General features: G+C 45.0%; 1 protein-coding gene across 4 annotated transcripts in view; it reads left to right on the plus strand.

The window, feature by feature from the left end:
* The first annotated feature begins 17,801 nt into the window (after positions 1-17,801).
* GAS2L1 (growth arrest specific 2 like 1) overlaps positions 17,802-20,381 on the plus strand; it is a 181,591-nt gene continuing 179,011 nt past the window's right edge. For 2 of the 4 annotated variants that reach the window (XR_003859188.1, XM_029619646.1), the window contains exon 1: positions 18,769-19,211. The gene's annotated coding sequence lies outside the window, so the exon portion shown is untranslated. Of the gene's footprint in view, positions 17,893-17,923; positions 18,244-18,768; positions 19,212-20,381 lie in introns of those variants that run through there. The other 2 variants (XM_029619648.1, XM_029619647.1) reach the window with 2 other exon arrangements.

The following is a 20,381-nucleotide window of genomic DNA, read 5'->3' on the forward strand; positions in this document are numbered from 1 at the left end:
AAAGTCATCGAGGACATCACTGACCAGATGGTACGACTAGCCCATGTTCCTGTACAGACCTGGACTGTAGTTCTTGATTGGACAGCGTCACTGCCCAACTGGCTTACCTCGATTCCCGTGCTGAAAGAACTCTTTCTTCCTTTCTTGTTTCTCCTAATTACTTGTATTTTATTTCCTTTATGTCTCCCTCTTATTTTCAGGAACTTACGTTCTATGATTGAAAGAATTGCTGATCGAAGAGCAGCTGCCCACATTATGATGATGAACAAATATGCTTCAGTTTCCACATTTCCCTCATCAGATTCATCCGACTCCGAAGATACTAACTTATGATGTCTTTTATGCAACTAACCTACCTGGGCCATTTTGTTAGCTGGGGTAAGCCGGGCTACAAAGGGCGGTGACGCCAATAGGGTCCACCCGTCTCAAACCCGTGAAGAAACCAACAACCTAGCAACATATTAGGGCCCACATTGAGTGATAATTGTATTAACTATTGTCTGTCTTTTCAGCTACCTCGCAGATGAAAGTGATACTTCTGCCTTCTACCGAAGTTGAAGTATCAAAGGGGGGAATGAAGGAGTTCGATTTTGTGAACGTCTGAAGAATGAGACGACTGAAAAACTTTCAACTAACCATGCCAGCAGTGAAACGCCCAGCCATCTTGAATGTATTAACATTTGAAACGCAGACGGCATGTATTAGGTAGTGACGCAGTTACGTACTAACATTTAGTGGAACGTGACTCCCTTTTGGAATAATAATTTGTATTGTATTAATACGATCGCCGCTATAAAATGTCTAACACGTCAATTAAATGACAAAACAATAGTCTGATCATAAGCTACACCTACTAGAGGACCACGCTAGCAAATGCTTGTTCAGCAGTTTGTAAATTGTTTGTTCAGCAAAACCAGAACGCATGTGTGAAAGATAAGAGTTGTAAAGTGCATAAAAGTTTGCTCCTAAGGGGGCGTGGCATGCAGTTGTACTAAGCCCTTGTCTTAGCTGTATCTTGCTGGCAATAAAAGTCTATCTTTGCGGATCAGTTGTCTGGGCCTCCTTACTGACTTTTGGATACGGTTACAGTGGGGGCACTAGAACCTGAGCTGAGGAAAATCTCAGCCAGGCTAAATGAGTTAGCAGATTCTTTTGCTGGTTAAGAAGCCCGCTTTACTCAGGTTGCACAGCGGCTCTCTGACGTGCAGCAGGATGGCCTACAGATCGCGCAGGAAGAAATAGCGCAGTTGAAAGCAGCTCTCATTAAGCACACAGACCGCCTCGATGACCTAGAAAATTGATCGCGGTGCTCCAATTTGCGATTTATAGGCTTAGCAGAATCTCTGGGGGATAAAGACTTGGCTCCCTTTTTGGAATCCTGGCTCTCCCGGGAGCTGGGCCTCTCCGAGTCACATGGCCCGCTCAGCGTGGAACGTGCTCACATGCCCAAGGGATCACAATCGGGTAAGCCCCGAGTAGTTTTTGCAAAGATCTTTAATTTCACTCACAAGACTGAAATACTGCAGGCCTCATGCTCCGTGAAAACGCTGATTAATAATAATAAAAGAATCCTGGTTTTCCAGGATTACTCAGCTGCCCAGCGCTGGGCTCTGGCCCCTATGTGCACCAAATTGTTGGAGATGGGGATCCAGCCAAGGTGCGAGTGCAGGCGCCTGGTGGTGTACAATGGTTCTCAGAGGTGGGCGAAATTTTGAACACTCAGGCAGCCGCAGGTTCAAATGATTCCAGGGGAGCGGATGGCAATGGTTCATAAGCAGGCACCTCTTTCAGTCTGTGCTGCAGCTGATTTTAGGCAGATTACAAGTTTTGGAAATGCTGTTCAAGTCTCCAGAGCTACTGGCTTGCACTAATTTTATAGCCTTTCTTTAGTAGAGATGTTACGCTTGGGCTGTGTTCAGGTGTAGTGAACACCACCCAAAAGGGTGGCTCCAGGTGGAGAGAGACAGGGATGGCTGGAAACAGTGTCAGGGTCCAGGCTGGGTCAGGGCAGGCAGCAGGTAGCAGTGTCTGGGTCCAGGTTGGGTCAGGGCAGGCGTCAGGTAGCAGTGTCTGGGTCCAGGCTGGGTCAGGGCAGGTAGTAGAAAGACAAAGAGCCCAAAGGCCACACACACACACGTACGGCAGGGCAGAGAGCCCGAAGGCCACACGCACGGCAGGGCAGAGGGCCCGTAGGCCACACACGGACCCAGGGCAGAGGGCCTGAAGGCAACACACGGACACGCAGTAGAGCAGAGGGCCCGTAGGCCACACACGGGCACAGGGCAGAGAGCCCGAAGGCCTCGCACACACACACGGCAGGGCAGAGGGCCCGTAGGCCACACACGGGCACAGGGCAGAGAGCCCGAAGGCCTCGCACACACACACGGCAGGGCAGAGGACCCGTAGGCCACACACGGACACACAGCAGAGCAGAGGGCCTGAAGGCTTCACACACACACACGGCAGGGCAGAGAGCCCGAAGGCTTCACACACACACACAGCAGGGCAGAGGGCCCGTAGGCCACACACACACACAGCAGAGTAGAGGGCCCGAAGGACCGCACGCACAGTAAGCAAGGCAGGGCAGGGCAGAAGGTCCGAAGACCATACACAGCGCAAGGCAAGGCAAAGCAAGGTAGAAGGCCCGAAGGCCGGAGAGAAAACAAGATGGCGCCCTGAGCGGGAGTACTGCCGTTAGCTCCGGACCTTAGATTTCTTTTTTTTTTTTTTAAATATGTTTATTGTGAAGTACAAAACAAGCAAGTACAAATAATTGAACCCGTGCAAACAGCATAACCGAAGAAAAGCCGTATATAAGATACAATAGGGTCAGGGTCAGGGTTAGGGTTAAAGGGGTGTCAAAAAATTGGGGTGTCAAAAAAGGGGTGTCAAAAAGGGGTATCAAAAAAAGGGGTGTAAAAAATGGGGTGTAAAATGTTGGGGTAAAAAAATTTGGGGTGTCAAAAAAATTTGTGGTGTCAAAAAATTGTGGTGTCAAAAAAAGGGGTGTCAAAAAAGAGGTGTCAAAAAATTGGGGTGTCAAATAATTGGGGTGTCAAAAAAAGTGGTGTCAAAAATGGGATGTACAAAAATTTTGAGGTGGCAAAAAATGTGGTGTCAAAAAATTGGGGTCTCAAAAAAGGGGTGTCAAAAAATTTGGGTGTAAAAAAATTTTGGGATGAAAAAAAGGGGTGTAAAAAAATGTTGGGGTATCAAAAAATGGGGTGTCAAACAATTTTGAGTATCAAAAATTTGGGGTGTCAAAAATTTTTGTGTTGTCAAAAAATTTGGGTATCAAAAATGGGGGGTCTCAAAATAGGGGATGTCAAAAAAGGGGTGTCAAAAATGGGATGTAAAAAATTTTTGGGGTGTGAACAAAATGTGGTGTGAAAAAAGGAGTGTCAAAAAATTGGGGTCTCAAAAAATTTTGGGGTGTCAAAAAAAGGGGTGTCAAAAAGGGGTGTAAAAAATTTTTGGGGGTAAAAAAAAGGGGTGTCAAAAAAGGGGTGTCAAAAATGGGGTGTAAAAAATTTTGGGGATTTTAAAAAATGGGGTGTGAAAATATTTGGGGTGTTAACAATTTTGGGGTGTCAAAAAATTAGGGTGTCAAAAAATTTTGGGATGTCAAAAAAAGGGGTGTCCAAAAAGGGGTGTCAAAAAATTTTGGGGTCAAACAATTGGGGTGTCAAAAATGGGGGGTCTCAAAATAGGGGGTGTCAAAAAAGGGTATAAAAAATGGGATGTAAAAAATTTTTGGGGTGTCAAAATAGGGGTGTCAAAAAAGGGGTGTAAAAAAATTTGGGGGTTTTGAAAAATGGGGTGTTAAAAATTTTGGGGTGCCAAAAAATTAGGGTGTCAAAAAATTTTGTGATGTCAAAAAAAGGGGGTGTCAAAAAAGGGGTGTAAAAAATGGGCTGTAAAAAATGTTGGGGTAAAAAAATTTGGGGTGTCAAACATTTTTGAGGTGTCAGAAAATTGGGGTGTCAAAAATGGGGGGTCTCAAAATAGGGGGTGTCAAAAAAAGGGGTGTCAAAAATGGGATGTAAAAAAATTTTGGGGTGTGAAAAAAATGAGGTGTCAAAAAAGGGGTGTCAAAAAATTGGGGTCTCAAAACATTTTGGGGTGTCAAATAATTGGGGTGTCAAAAAAGGGTGTCAAAAAATTGGGGTGTCAAAAAAATTTGGGATGTAAAAAAAAGGGGTTTCAAAAAATTTGGGGAGTAAAAAAATTTGGGGGTGTGAAAAAATGTGGTGTGAAAAAAGGGGTGTCAAAAAGTTGGGGTCTCAAAAAATTTTGGGATGTCAAAAAAAGGGGTAGCAAAAAAATAGGTGTGTCAAAAATGGGATGAAAAAAATTTTTGGGGTGTTAAAAAAATTGGGGTGTCAAAATAGGAGTGTCAAGGGGTGTAAAAAAATTTGGGGGTTTTAAAAAATGGGGTGTCAAAATTTGGGGTGTTAAAATTTTGGGGTGTCAAAAAATTTTGGGATGTCAAAAAAAGGGGTGTCAAAAAAAGGGGTGTAAAAAATGGGGTGTAAAAAAATGTTGGAGTGTGAACAAAATGTGTGAAAAAAGGGGTGTCAAAAAATTGGGGTGTCAAAAATGGGGGGGTCTCAAAATAGGGGATGTCAAAAAAGGGGTGTCAAAAATGGGATGTAAAAAAACTTTTGGGGTGTGAACAAAATGTGGTGTGAAAAAAGGGGTGTCAAAAAATTGAGGTCTCAAAAAATTTTGGGGTGTTAAAAAAAGGGGTGTCAAAAACTTTTGGGGTGTCAAAACAGGTGTGTAAAAAACCCTAACCCTACCCTAACCCTAACCCTAACCCTAACCCTAACCCTAACCCTGACCCCTTTTTACACACCACATTTTGTTCACACCCCAACATTTTTTACACCCCTTTTTTGACACCACATTTTTTGACACCCCCAAATTTTTTTACATCCCATTTTGGCTTTTTTTGACACCCCTTTTTTAACATCCCAAAATTTGTTGAGACCCCAATTTTTTGACACCCCTTTTTTGACACCACATTTTTTTCACACCCCAAAGTTGTTTTACATCTTATTTTTGACACCCCTTTTTTTGACATCCCAAATTTTTTTGAGACCCCTATTTTTTAACACCCCTTTTTTAAGACCCCAATTTTTTGACACCTCTTTTTTGACACCACATTTTTTTCACACCCCAAAATTTTTTAACACCCCATTTTTTTTGACATCCCAAATTTTTGATACCCCCAAATTTTTTTCCTCCCCAAATTTTTTGACACCCTTTTTTTTGAGACCATCCATTTTTGACACCCCAATTATTTATCACCCCAACATTTTTGACACCCCAATTTTTTGACACCCCAACATTTTTGACACCCCTTTTTGACACCCTTTTATTTGACACCTCAATTATTTGACACCCAACATTTTTTTGACACCCCAATTTTTTGACACTTCAGAATTTTTTGACACCCCAAGTTTTTTAGTTTTTTTTTTTTTTTAATTGTATTTATTGTATTTGGACGATACAACAATAATAAACAAGGTGTACAGAAAATGTACAAAAATTTTTTGACAATAATATTCATAACAGACAAACCCGATCAACTATGAGCATAGAGTGAGTAAGCAATGATCGGTGAACTGTCAAAAAACAGGGTAGTAACGCTCGAAAAAGAATTTATAAAATGTGATACAGGCCAAACTCTGCAAGTACCTCTTTTCTAACAAAGGTAAGTGACATTATACCATTTCTAGACCGAATACATAAGTTTTTATAAATCCCTCTATTCCTCCCCACCCTCCCCCCCCCCCCCCCCCCCCCCCCCCCCCAACCAGGTACAAACTGTACAGAAGAAGAAGAGAAAAGATAACCGAACAACTCATACGAATACTGAGCATGTGTATGGTGCAAAAAGCCCATGATCACCAACGTAGATCCACAGGATATATAATTTACAGTACATTCAAACCACATATTCAAACCACATATTGGCCCACGAACAGGTTCAATTTGTCCATGCGAACGCCAGAAGGGAGGAACACCCACTAAATGTGCTTTACCAGGCTATTAATAGAAAGATAATAATAGCACCCCTCCCAAGGACAGTACACCCCATAAATTTTTAAGAAGGTGAAGGCCCAGGGTGTAAATACTGAAGAAACGGTGCCCAAACGTGAGCAACATCAACTTTAGTAGAGGGGTGTTGATTATAAAGATAATGCTCATGAATACACATTCTGAGCATATGGTTGAACCAATAATCCCATACCGGGCCTTTTTTGTCCAGCCAACAAGGTAGAATAGCTTTCTTGCCTATTATAGCGGCCTTGACCAAAAAAGCCCATAACCATTTGAACTGGGGGCCAGACACCAACCCCTCAGGTTGGAGTCCGAATAGCCATAGTTGTGGGTCTAGTGGTATTAATCCTTGCCATAGAGACATACAAAAATCCTTAATTGCAGACCAAAAAGTTTGTATAACTGGACAATCCCAAAACATATGGAAAAAAGTCCCTGATATCTGTCCACACTTTGGGGTAGATTTTAAAAGAAGCGCGATCAGCCTACTTTTGCTTGCGCATCAGACTCAAGCAAAAGTAAGCTGGATTTTAGTAGATACGCGCGGAGCCGCGCGTATCTACTAAAATCCCTGGATCGGCGCGCGCAAGGCTATTGATTTTGTATAGCCGGCGCGCGCCGAGCCGCGCTGCCTAACCCGTTCCCTCCAAGGCCGCTCCGAAATCGGAGCGGCCTCGGAGGGAACTTTCCTTTGCCCTCCCCTCACCTTCCCCTCCCTTCCCCTACCTAACCCACCCGCCCGGCCCTGTCTAAACCCCCCCCTTACCTTTGTCGGGGGATTTACGCCTCCCGGAGGGAGACGTAAATCCCCGCGCGCCAGCGGGCCTCCTGCGCGCCGGGCCGCGACCTGGGGGCGGGTACGGAGGGCGCGGCCACGCCCCCGGACCGCCCCGGGCCATAGCCACGCCCCCGTACCCGCCCCCAAAACGCTCCCGACACGCCCCCGAAAACGCCGCGATGACCGGGCCCACCCCCACCACGCCCCTGCCACGCCCCCCTCCGAAAACCCCGGGACGTACGCGAGTCCCGGGGTCTGCGCGCGCCGGTAGGCCTATGTAAAATAGGCTTACCGGCGCGCAGGGCCCTGCTCGCGTAAATCCGGGCGGATTTACGCGAGCAGGGCTCTTAAAATCCGCCCCTTTGTACACGAAGGAGAGTCACAAAAATGAGCTTTAAAAGCCCGCACCGGGGCTATAAATCCTTGCCATAAGAATTTATATTGCGACTCTCTTAAGTCTTCTGAAATAGAAATAGATGGGATCTGGGAAAAACATTTAACAAAGTTTTCAAAGGAGAGCGTGAAAGTAGGCCATTTCTCCCACCTAGCGTATAAACGTTTAAGGTGAAAATCTGATGATCCCCCGCAAAGTTCTTTATAGAAGTCTGAAATGCGTGGTCGTTTTGCCACTCTACCAGTAAGAAGGTTCCGCAACGCTTCCGTAATAGGGAGAGAGCCCCAATTTCCAACAACCTAGCAACATATTAGGGCCCACATTGAGTGATAATTGTATTAACTATTGTCTGTCTTTTCAGCTACCTCGCAGATGAAAGTGATACTTCTGCCTTCTACCGAAGTTGAAGTATCAAAGGGGGGAATGAAGGAGTTCGATTTTGTGAACGTCTGAAGAATGAGACGACTGAAAAACTTTCAACTAACCATGCCAGCAGTGAAACGCACAGCCATCTTGAATGTATTAACATTTGCAACGCAACGGCACGTAATACGTAGTGACGCAGCTACGCATTAACATTTAGTAAAACGTGACTCCATTTTGGAATAATAATTTGTATTGTATTAATACGAACACCGCTATAAAATGTCTAACACGTCAATTAAAATGACGAAACTATAATCTGATCATAAGCTACACCTACTAGAGGACCACGCTAGCAAATGCTTGTTCAGCAGTTTGAAAATTGTTTGTTCAGCAGAAAGTAAAACGCATGTGCGATAGATAAGAATTGTAACGTGCATAAAAGTTTGCTCCTGAGGGGGCGTGGCATGCAGTTGTACTAAGCCTTTGTCTTAGCTGCATCTTGCTGGCAATAAAAGTCTATCTTTACGGATCAGTTGTCTGGACCTCCTTACTGACTTTTAGAGACGGTTACATTTGGCGAGCCAGCCAGGAGGTATCGGGGACGCTATTTTAGCCCCCCAGTTTGTCCGGTAGTTAGCGGCGGAGCGATCCCCCAGACTTACCTGGTGAGTGACCACCGCTGAGTTCAGCGATCAGGTTTCTGAGGGGACCATTCCGCAGGAAACCTCTCGAGACCTCTGGGCTGGTGATTCGGGAAGAAGGCTTTCTCCGTGATCGAGAGAACGTTTCAGGCAAGTATAATTTTTATTCTCACATGAATGAGAATCAGTGGGAGCTGAATTAGCGAAAAGATAGAGCTGAAATTACAAGCCGACCTTGAAAAATAGGTCGAGGGGGCCTTGATCAAACCCCGTGCAGTGGTTAGTAGGGGTCCCACTCCTGCGGCCACGCCTATTGGAAGTGGAATTTGAATTGGAATTTTGAAAACTTTTGGGATTGGCACTTTAAAATTTTGGGGTACAGGTAGAAAGTTTTGGGGGTAGGTTTCTTGTTGTGTGAAAGAGAGTGAAAGGCCTCGCAGTTCTAGACCGGGCGACCGCGTTCTAGTCGAGGCGATTGTGACCCTTTTGTGTCTGACGGATACGGACCCCTTACCTATCCGTCTTCCCTTCCCTCCTTTGTCTGTGATTCTATCCTAATGGGAGGGGGCTATTCAACTCCATTAAAAGCCATGACGGCGCACTTTGGCGAAGTGTTCGATAAACATGCATGTACTAAACCTGGCATGATTCAGCGCTGTGCCTATCGATGGCCGAGTCTGTGCGTTAATTGGCCTCCGCAAGGAACTTTTGAATTTTCAACGGCCTCGAGGGTTCGAATAATCGTTACAAAAGAGGGCCAGCCTGGTTTTCCCGAAGACATTCCATACATAAATGCATGGATCGCAGTTATTCTAGAACCGCCGTCGTGGGCAAAAAAGTTAGTGGAGGGAGCCGCCCTCGTCATGGTGGCGCAAATGCAGAAGACGGGAAGCCGGAAGTCCCCAAACCGGAAGAGAAAGGAAAAGGCGGCCATCTTAAACACAGACGACGTGATGTCATCGGCAGCGGCCATATTTGTAGTACAAAAAAATGAAGGAACTACAGAAAAAAAAATTAAACCCCCGCTTGCAGCAGAGGCCATCTTAGCTGATGAACCTGAACTTCCAGCGCCGCCGCCATACGTACCAATTCATCCCCCATTGCATAGTCTGCCACCGACGCCTGCATATGAGCCCCCTGACCCCTTTCCAAGCACATCATATGAAACAAAAAGAGACTTAGAAATAACAAAGAAAGAAGAAGAGGCAGGACCTTCCGTCTCTGCCTGCACTCGTAGCAGAACGCAAGCCACTAGCTTACACCTGCCAATCAGAGAAACCGCAACCGTTGTACCCATGGCCCCAACGGAAGAAAATGCTTTTCAAACTACGCAGACCATAAGATTATACACCTACGTCCCTTTCTCATCAAGTGACCTATTTAACTGGAAACAACTTGGCCCCTCCTATGCTGAAAAGCCGGATCAAATGATCGACTTCCTCAATGGAATCTTCTCTTCTCATAACCCTAATTGGGCTGACATTCGTCATCTAGCTTCTTTCCTTTTCACTACTGAACAACGACGCCAAATACAACAAAATATGGAAGAAGCAGCACGAAACGGAGCCGGGTCAGACGGTGATCCCGATGCCACCGTAAGGGAACTCGCCCCGCTTGTAGACCCCCACTGGGATTACCAAACTTCAAATGGACGAGACCGCATCGCCGCCTACCAGCGGGCTTTCCTAGACGCCTTGAGAAGGGGAAAAAGGAAGATTATGAACATGGCCAAAATCCAAGATGTGGTGCAGAAGAGGGACGAGACCCCGGGAGATTTTCTAGAACGATTAATGGATGCATATCGCAAATACAGCCCCTTCGATCCAGAAGACCAGAAGAATCATCCTATAATAGTCATGAGTTTCGTAGGACAGTCATGCCCCGATATCCGCTGGAAGCTCCAGAAAACGGAAGGGTTTGAAGGAATGAATATTAGCCAGCTCAAAATCATGGCAGATAAAGTTTATGGAAATCGAGAACTGGAAGACGAGAAAAAGGAGAAAAAAGAAAGTGGTAGAAGGATGAGAGAAGGTATTAGCTTGTTGGCCGCAGCGATGGAAGAAACTAATTTCGGGGAGCATAACAGGAGGTATAAAGGATACCCTGGTCAGAGAGGAAGAGGCAGACCACCATACAGGGCGTTGCCTAGAGGAGGACCAGCTAGGGGTGGAGCGCTCAGAGGAGTAAGAGCGCCTCTAGGGGTCAATCAATGTGCATACTGTAAACAAGACGGACATTGGAAGGCTGAATGCCCAGAGATCCCGCGAGAAGAAGGAGAAGGGGAAAGGTCAAAACAACCCAAATCACGAGAAGTTGAGTGGCAAATGGCATTAGATGAGCTGTCAGAAGAGTCTGGTGATGATATCGGACGGAACTCATGACTAAGCAAGGAAACCCTTTCCTATGATCCACTAGTAGAAATAAAAGTGGGAGCAAAAACTTTTAAAGGATTGCTGGATTCTGGGGCACAACGATCCGTCATGACTACTGCTATAACCACTCCCACCCCACAGAGTATCTCCATAGTGGGGGCTTCTGGAAAGCCACTGGCAGCCCCTCTTCTCCAAAACCGGCAAGTTCGAGTTGGGGGACAGTTAGTGTCTCACCGATTCCTCTATGTTCCTGGATGCCCGGTCCCATTAATTGGGAGAGATCTTCTTTGTAAGTTAAGAGCAACTCTGCAATTTGAAGCAAATGGTGAAATTAGAGCTTCCTTTGCTGACAATCCAGTCTCTCTGATATGCCCCCTCCAAGAAGAATGGAGATTACATCTTCCCGTCATTGGAAAAATCATAGACCATCGATATGAGGAAAACACTCCTCTTAATGCAAAACGGAGATATTTAATGGACAGTATACCTCTCGTATGGTCTGAAAACAATCCAGGAGGGCTAGCAACTGAGGCTGAACCCGTGTGGATTGAGCTAAAAGAAAATGCACAGGTCATTAATCAACCTCAATACCCCATCCCGTACATGGCCAGACAAGGAATACAAATCCATCTGCAGAGACTTTTTGACTTGGGCATCCTGCGACGAGCCCGGTCTGCTTGGAACAGTCCCTTGTTACCAGTCAAGAAACCAGGTACCAATGACTATCGACCTGTACAAGATCTGAGGAAAGTGAATAACCAAGTGGCTGATCTGGTAGCCCTGGTACCTAATCCGTACTCAATCCTGGCTCAAGTCACTCCAAAGTCCAAATGGTATAGCGTTATTGACCTCAAGGATGCTTTCTTCTCCGTTCCAATAGCGGAGGAATGTCAGAAAATTTTTGCCTTCACTTGGGAGAATGCCCAGACTGGAATTAAACAACAGTATACGTGGACTCGTCTGCCACAAGGATTCAAGCATTCGCCCACTTTGTTTGGAGAACAGCTGGCCAAAGATTTGATAGCCTACCAGAAAATACATGGGCCAGTAATACAATATGTTGATGATCTCTTACTATTTAGGGACACATACCTTGAGTGTGCGGAAGCAACTCTTCACTTATTACAGACTTTGTACTCAAAAGGGTACCGTGCAAGCAAAAAGAAAGCTCAAATCTGTGAATTGGAAGTAGAGTACCTGGGCTTTCAGATTCGTGAAGGTACTCGGTGCCTTGGATTCTCCTGTACAAGTTCAATCAGAAATCAACCTATCCCTACCTGCAAAAAGGAACTTCGTGCATTCTTGGGAGCTACTGGATACTGTCGACTTTGGATTGCTAATTACGCCATTATAGCCCAACCACTGTATGACAAACTGCGTGGTAAGGAAGCAGAATCTCAACCTTTCCAGTGGGAAGGACATGAACTAGCACATCTACAGCAATTGAAAGAAGCCCTAATCTCACCCCCGGCTCTAGGACTGCCAGATGTAATGAAACCATTTCACCTGTTCATCGATGAAAAGAAAGGAATGGCCATTGGGGTATTGACTCAAACTTTTGGATCATGGGAACGACCTGTTGCATATCTGTCGAAAGGAATGGACAATGTTGCAAAAGGATGGCCTGGTTGTCTTCGAAGCATTGCGGCTGCATGCTTACTAATACCTGAAGCCGTTAAATTGACATTTGGGCAAACTCTGAAAGTGACAACTCCCCACACTATTCAAGGACTACTAGAAACTCATGGACCCAAATGGATGACTAACTCGCGTCTTGTCAAGTATCAAGCCCTGTTGTGTGAAACACCTGAAATCCAAATACAAGACTGCAAAAATTTAAACCCGGCTACCCTGCTTCCAGCACCTGAGGCAATTATTCATAACTGTGACGAAGTTATGGCTACAGTACACTCTAGTCGACCTGATTTGAGAGATCAACCTTGGCAGGGCGCATGGACTTTATTTACTGATGGAAGTAGCCAGGTTATAAAGGGAACACGAGTAGCTGGTTACGCAGTGGTCACTGAAGATGAAATTATTGAGGCCGGACCTCTACCTCCAGGAACATCTGCCCAGAAAGCTGAACTAATTGCCCTTACTCGATACCTGCAGCTGGCAGAGGGAAAAACTGTAAATATCTATACAGACTCTAAATACGCCTTTCTCACAATTCAAGTGCATGGAGCATTGTACAAAGAACGAGGGTTCCTCACTGCCGAAGGAAAACAATTGACAAATGCATCAGAGATACATGAGCTATTGAAATCAGTATGGCTGCCATACAAAGTAGCCGTGATGCATTGTAAAGCCCATACTGGGAAGTCTGATCCCATTGCTCGAGGAAACCAAAAAGCTGACTCTGCTGCAAAGGCTGGAGCTCAGGACTTATATCAAGCTGAGCTGACCACATGCCCACTTTTGCAATTTCCTACCGAAGTACCCACTTATTCCACAGATGAAAATGATTGGGCACAGTCTGAAAACTTTCATCAACAAAACGGATGGTGGATTATACAAGATGGGCGAATATGGATACCTGAAACCATTGCATGGACAATAGTAAAAGAAGCACATAATAATACTCACCTCGGGCGTGATTCATTGGCAAAACTACTGGCAAAGACGTATTACATTAATCGAATCACTCAACTGACGAAGCATGCAATCAATCAGTGTATTACATGTGCAAAGAACAATCCACGAAATGGACCTGGTCCTGCACCGGGACATGTCCTCCGAGGAACTATACCATTTCAAGTCTGTCAAATTGATTTCACCCACATGCCTCCTGCAAAAGGCTATAAAGCTCTGTTAGTCGCAGTATGTACTTATACTGGATGGATCGAAGCTATACCAACACGAACAGAAACTGCCAGGGAAGTTGTCCTCCTACTTCTCAATCAGATTTTACCACGATATGGGCTGCCAAGACAGATCAATTCAGACAATGGTCCAGCTTTTACCAGCGAAGTGACCCAAAACCTTAGTAAAATCCTTGGCCTCAGATGGCACCTACATTGCACATGGAGACCACAAAGCAGTGGAACAGTTGAACGGGCTAACAGAACATTGAAAAGTCAATTAGCCAAGCTATGCCAGGAAACAAAGACCAAATGGCCCACCATGTTACCATTAGCGCTACTCCATATTAGGTGTACTCCACGACAATCTGGACTAACTCCTTATGAAATGATGTATGCTAGACCACCACCGCTGCCCTCGTTCCCTGAATCATTACAGGTCCAAGGGGAAATGGCACTCAGCAACCAGATAAAAGGATTACATGATACCGTGGAAGCAATCCAAAAGTACACTTGTGAAACGGAGCCATTGATCTTAATCACTCCAACTCACCAATTTCAAGGGGGAGATTCCGTGTGGGTTAAGGAGTGGGATGAGTCTGATTTCCTCAAGCCTCGGTGGAAGGGGCCATTCACCGTGCTACTAACTACCCCAACTGCTGTTAAAGTATCTGGATGCCCCGCATGGATTCACTGGACCCGCATCAAACCAGCCAATTGTACTTGGCAAGTCGCCAGGACTGGTGACAACACTTTAAGATTTACCAGAAAAACAGCAAGGGCTAATAATGAGTAAGAAACTAATACAGATCAAAAAAAAACATTAATAACCTGTCTATTTCTCTCCTCCTTCACAGGCATCATAGCACATGATTTCAGCACTCTGGAAGTGGGTCGTCGGCGCTCTCCTAGTTACCGCCCTGACCATCATATGCCCATCCAACAGTGATTGGAAATGGTTCATCAATATCATTTACATCATCGTCTCTGCTCAATTATGGCTCATTTGCACCATCATCCAAGAATCTTATGGTTTCTAATAATGGCCTCTTTTGCAGCCCCAGCGTCCTCTCACACCTCTCTCAGCCAGAACTGCACCGAATGTATCAAACAAGTGCGCACTACAACTGAAGATGGATACCAGCTGGTTTTTACTATCATTCATCAATCTCAACCACCACCGTCATGTATAAAGAGACCTGCTTGTGCCTTAAATACCACCCAAGGACAGCAGTCCTTCCACCGATGTGTACTAAACAATGAGCTCATCTGCCATTCACCTACAACACCCAAGTATTATAATATAACGCTCACAACTGGACTGCCAAAAGCCTATACATCTGATATCATACCAGACAGGAAAGGAATATTATACTATATTAATTCCACAAAAGTCCTGATAGGAGGGCCACCAAGTGTCCTCCTAACTTTCGACGCATGCACTATCATCGGCAGACATCCAAACGCAATACATTGTGGATCTCAAGCTTGGAAGAAAGCCTATACTTTTAATCATAAATACCTCTGTCCCTATGATCGATCCAACAATCCTTCCAAATGGTTGCCATGTGCCGGAGATAAAGAACTCTCCGGTTGGAATCTGGTGTGCGACTACACTGGAGGAGGATACCCAGGCTGCCCAGGAGTGGGCAGACTAAGTAAAGGAACTGGGAACATTGTCACATTGGAATGGCCCGTCCGGGCTGAAGGATCCCCTTGGCAAGATACTTGGGGCTTCGGAATTGATGGGACAGGAGGGGATCCCATGACATACCTCACTATCACCCAGCGACGAGAAAAGCCTCTTCCCATCATTCACCAAACCACTGTGGTGGGATATCAATCTTTCTTCGACGAAATCTCTCAGCTCACCGAGGAACTTAAAAAGCATGTCATCTCTCATCAAGCCAAAAACATGTTTGTAAATTTAGCTGAGAACATAGCATTGTCTTTGGAAGTACAGAATTGCTTTGTCTGTGGTGGTACCAACATTGGAGAACAATGGCCATGGGAAGCTAAAGAAATCTTCCAGGCCGACCTGGATGTTATGAACACCACCACCACCTACAACCGAAAACATAATCCATATGAATGGGCTCTTCAGACCGATGTTATTGGAAGACAATGCATATCGCGACAATTCTCCAAAATCTATAAAATACCCGTTGGAAATTCACTGTGTACAGGAGTCCTTACTGCTGTAAACAATACTCATACCTGGTGGCAAACAGAGAATCAGACTATACCAAACCCATTCTGGACAGAATCCACCTTGAACGCTACTTGGAAGGCAGCTGGACAACCAACGACCTCATTCATCGCTCCTGATGGATATTACTTCGTATGCGGACGACGAGCGTATGAACAAGTACCTACTAACTGGTATGGCACCTGTTTCCTCGCTACAATACGCCCTAGTTTCTTCCTGCTACCAGTCACAGCAGGAGAGACTCTAGGCGTGCCTGTTTATAGCCCCATGAAACCAAGTCGGCGGCGAAGACGGCATGGAGTTTCTATTGGGGATTGGTCTGATAAAGAATGGCCCCCTGAACGTATTGTAGAATACTATGGGCCAGGTACATGGGCAGAGGATGGCTCATTCGGATATCGAACCCCAGTCTACATGAATAATCGCATCATCAGGTTACAAGCAGTTCTTGAGTTCCTTACCAATGATTCAGCACTGGCCTTTAATATTTTGGCTAAGCAGAATACCAAGCTAATCACCGCTGTATACCAAAACCGATTGGCCCTGGACTATCTCCTTGCACAGGAGGGAGGGGTATGTGGGAAATTTAACCTCTCCAATTGTTGTTTACAGATTGACGATAAGAGCAAGGTTATTGAAGAAATTACTGATCGTATGGTGCGCTTGGCTCATGTTCCTGTGCAGACTTGGACCGGAGCTCTTGACTGGACAGCTTCCCTACCTTCCTGGCTCTCCTCTATTCCAGGACTCAAGGAACTCTTATTTCCTTTGTTATTTTTCCTGCTTTCTTGTGCTCTTCTCCCTCTTTGTTTCCCTCTCTTACTCAGAAGTCTGTCCACTATGATGGAGAAAATTGCCGACCGACGAGCAGCAGCCCAAATCATGATGTTGAATCAATACACCTCACTCCCTTCACTCATTTCCTATGATTCGTCACTCTGAAGATGAATCTTCCGTATACTATGACACTAATCTTTAATGCAATTAACACGCAAGGCCACCATGTTTGCTAGGGTTAAGTCCGGCTACAAAGGGGGGTGAAGGGGCCCATCCGTCTCAAACCGGTGAAGAAGCCAACGACCTAGCAAATATTTTAGGGCCTACACCAAGTTACCATGACACTAATATTTGTTTGTCTTTTCAGCTACCTCACGGATAAAGGTGATACTTGCGCCTTCTGAAAGAAGTTGAAGTATCAAAGGGGGGAATGAAGTTCAATTTTATGGACGACCAATGAAGGGGATAACTGAAAAATCTCTGATTAACCGTGCCAGCAGTGAAACGCACCGCCATTTTGAATGTATTAACATTTGCAACGCAACGGCACGTAATACGTAGTGACGCAGCTACGCATTAACATTTCGTAAAACGTGACTCCATTTTGGAATAATAATTTGTATTGTTTTAATACGAACACTGCTATAAAATGTCTAACACGTCAATTAAAATGACGAAACTATAATCTGATCATAAGCTACACCTACTAGAGGACCACGCTAGCAAATGCTTGTTCAGCAGTTTGAAAATTGTTTGTTCAGCAGAAAGTAAAACGCATGTGCGATAGATAAGAATTGTAACGTGCATAAAAGTTTGCTTCTGAGGGGGCGTGGCATGCAGTTGTACTAAGCCTTTGTCTTAGCTGCATCTTGCTGGCAATAAAAGTCTATCTTTATGGATCAGTTGTCTGGACCTCCTTACTGACTTTTAGAGACGGTTACATAATCACACACTTTGGGGCCGATGCAAATGCATGTGATTGAGGCTATTAGGCATTCATTCCAGATGCAAAAAAAAAAAGGTGTGTCTAGGTCGCACAATTTAGCAATCAGAAATTAAAGCCTGCCTGGAGCAGGCGCTATTTGCTGAGCGCTCCTTAAACAAGTACAGAAAAGAAGAAAAAACTGCTTTTCTGTACTTCTACTTAATATCGTTGCTGGCAGTCGGGTGCAGGAAACGGACGCTCAATTGATCTGTTTCCTATCCCCCTGGCTGTGCGGTTTTTAGGATAACCAATGCCAATAAACTCGTCGGTTTCCCTAACCAGCAGAGGGCTGATGCACTGGGGCTCTCCTGCCTCCTTGCAACGTGACCCCTTAATTTAAATATTGCATGGTGCGCCCAGGGAGGCGCATTAAGAAAGCGCCAAAGTATTGCATCGGCCTCATTATATTTAACAGATGCCCGATAATGGCTGTTAAAGCTGTACTTCCTTTAAGGCGTTACATTAGATGACTTCCTTCTCATTTATAGCTGTTGAATCTTGTAAGTATTCAAACTTGATAATGAAGTCAGCAGAGCCACCCAGCACAATACCCCTGACCAGGAGGAGGAGGAGGAATAAGAGAGCTGGAGATGAGATCACTGGCGCCTTAAAAACGCAGCGTCTCCCTTCTGAGCAGAGCAGGATTGGGTGTTGGAGGAAGGATTATTTAATTTCTCTGCTGCATACGCTTTCCAATCAAAATCTCTGATTATTTTTTTAAATTCCTCCCAGATTATGGAGGCTAATGTCAAATCTGCTGCGAAAAGGAGATCAGCAGAATGCGCTTTTTTCTCGGAATATTATAGATTTACCTAAAGAGAAACCTGGAGAAGACGAGAGTTTCACATGAAGTAAGTGGGGAAAACGGGATTGTAAAACATTAAAATAACATTTTTTGCTGTAAAAGATAAATACTATTGACTGAGAATTTCTTTAATGTATGGATTTTATTTAGGTGAAGTATAAAGTTAAGTTAATAAAACATTCACCAGAATATATATAGATCTAAATACAAGCATATTTTACTATGATTCCTAATTTAAAAAAGTTATTCATTTCTCTTTGAAGTATAGAAGGAGTAGAAATAAAACACACAAAGAATTCCTTGGGGAAAACTAACGCTGGGGAAAAGGAGTTGTGTCTTTAACGCTGGTACAATTCCTAGCCCTTCCTGGGGCTCCTGCCAAAATCCAGTAACAAAAACAATCCAAATAATAAATAGAGAAGTAGATCGCACATCGAAAAAGAAAAGGCAGGATTTTCCCCTTTCCGGCTGCAGAATGCGAGAAAGAACAGTTGTTGTTGTTTTTTTTTGGTGAACTACAAAATGTAGCAGCTCGTTTAAGATGTGGTTTTAAAAAGTCTTTCCCGCAGGGCTCCTGCTCCGCCTGGCTGGGCGTGGGGCTGGGAGCAGGATGTGCCGCCGGGTGGGCGTGGCTACGTTTCGTGCCGCCGCTGTAGGCGAGGCTGCGCTGCTTTTCTCCCTTCCCCAGCGCGTCTCGGGCAGCGCGCAGGCTGCCCAGTTAGCAGCTGGCATCGGGATCTACTGCAGCAAAAGAAGGACCAGGAAGGAGGAGACATCGTCGCTTCTCTCTCCCTCTTGCGTGCTCAAGGCTTGACTGCAAAATTCCTGCTGCTGCCCTGGGAATCTGAGTTTAAAATTGGGCATCCGGGAGATCTCATGGTCCTGGGTGCTTGCTAAACCCCAAGTAGACTGGGCTGTGCTGTATTATTGGCCGGGAGTCCTGCCGTGCTGCTTATGCCTCTTAGAGTTTGGGCAACAAGTGAAAAAGAAGATCAAGAGATCATGGTTAACCAGGTGAGTAGTCGTCTTAAACCCACTCGCCCTTCCCTCACTTCATGTTTTCAGCTTTAGAGCTCAAGGCTGCAAAGCCAGATCATCAATCTCTGTCCAGTCTCTGAAATCTAATTTACTTTTAGTGGTTTTTCGCCTGCTTTCTTTAATTTTGGTTTTACTATTTCGGGAGGGGCTGGAGATATCCAAAGCATGTTTTTTGCAGCTCATAGCAAGAGACACTTTTTTTTCTTTAGTTCAAACTGTACGATATTTTTAGCAATGGAAAGTGGATTTGTAGCTAGCTTCAGGGCCTTAAGTTCACCAGAGGGCTGGAATGTGACTGATTGGCTGGTTAAGAAATACACGTGGATGTTGATGACGGGGCTTTGCAGGCAAAATTATATCTTACTGTGCAAGGACTGGGAATCTGCACGAAATGGGAGACAGGGAGGTGATGCAGCAGGAGAACCTCAGCACCTTTTTTTCTTTTCCCTTTTGGATCAAAATGTGCATGAGATTTTGCGGTCAGAGGTTCCTGGCCCAGCCAACCGCACCCCCCACCCCTAGGAGATCATCCACAGGATATGGGAGGGTTTGGAGTCTGTCCCGTTATCTCCCCTGCCTCGTCGGCTTTGTACTGTTAGTAGGGGGGGGGGGGGGAAGGCATCATCTGCTGAGAAAGCACAGCAAAGGCGTTCAAGTCTCTTTAAAAAAAAAAAAAAGTTTTAAGAAAACGTGCACAAATTATGTGGAAGATATATTGTCATTATTTTTCAGTTCCAAAGCACCAGAACTGTAAGTGGCTCCACTTCCTGTTGGGAGACTTTTAGCCAGGCCTGATTTTTAAATTTACATTCTAATGAATTATGGGATTTGTGGTCCTATTTACACTTGAAATGAACTCTTTATCTATTACATTTGTCCTGAAGAAGTAGGGGAGAAGGGAGGTGGAAATTGAGAAAAAAGTCAAAATTGGTCTAAAACAGGTGTAGGCAACTCCAGTCAGGCAGTGCCCCAAGCCTGTTGGGCTTTGAGGATATTCGTAATGAGTATGCATGAGGTGCATTTCTATGCCAACTGCCTCCCCAGATTAGTTCCTACTCTCTAGAACTCTCTACTGCTAGAGGTCCAACTTGTTCCTGAACTCCTCATCTGATTATTTTGTAGCAGTCTTTGGCCCACCGCCATATC

The sequence above is a fragment of the Rhinatrema bivittatum genome, chromosome 11 (genome assembly GCF_901001135.1).
Source record: "Rhinatrema bivittatum chromosome 11, aRhiBiv1.1, whole genome shotgun sequence".
Lineage (NCBI taxonomy): Eukaryota > Metazoa > Chordata > Amphibia > Gymnophiona > Rhinatrematidae > Rhinatrema > Rhinatrema bivittatum.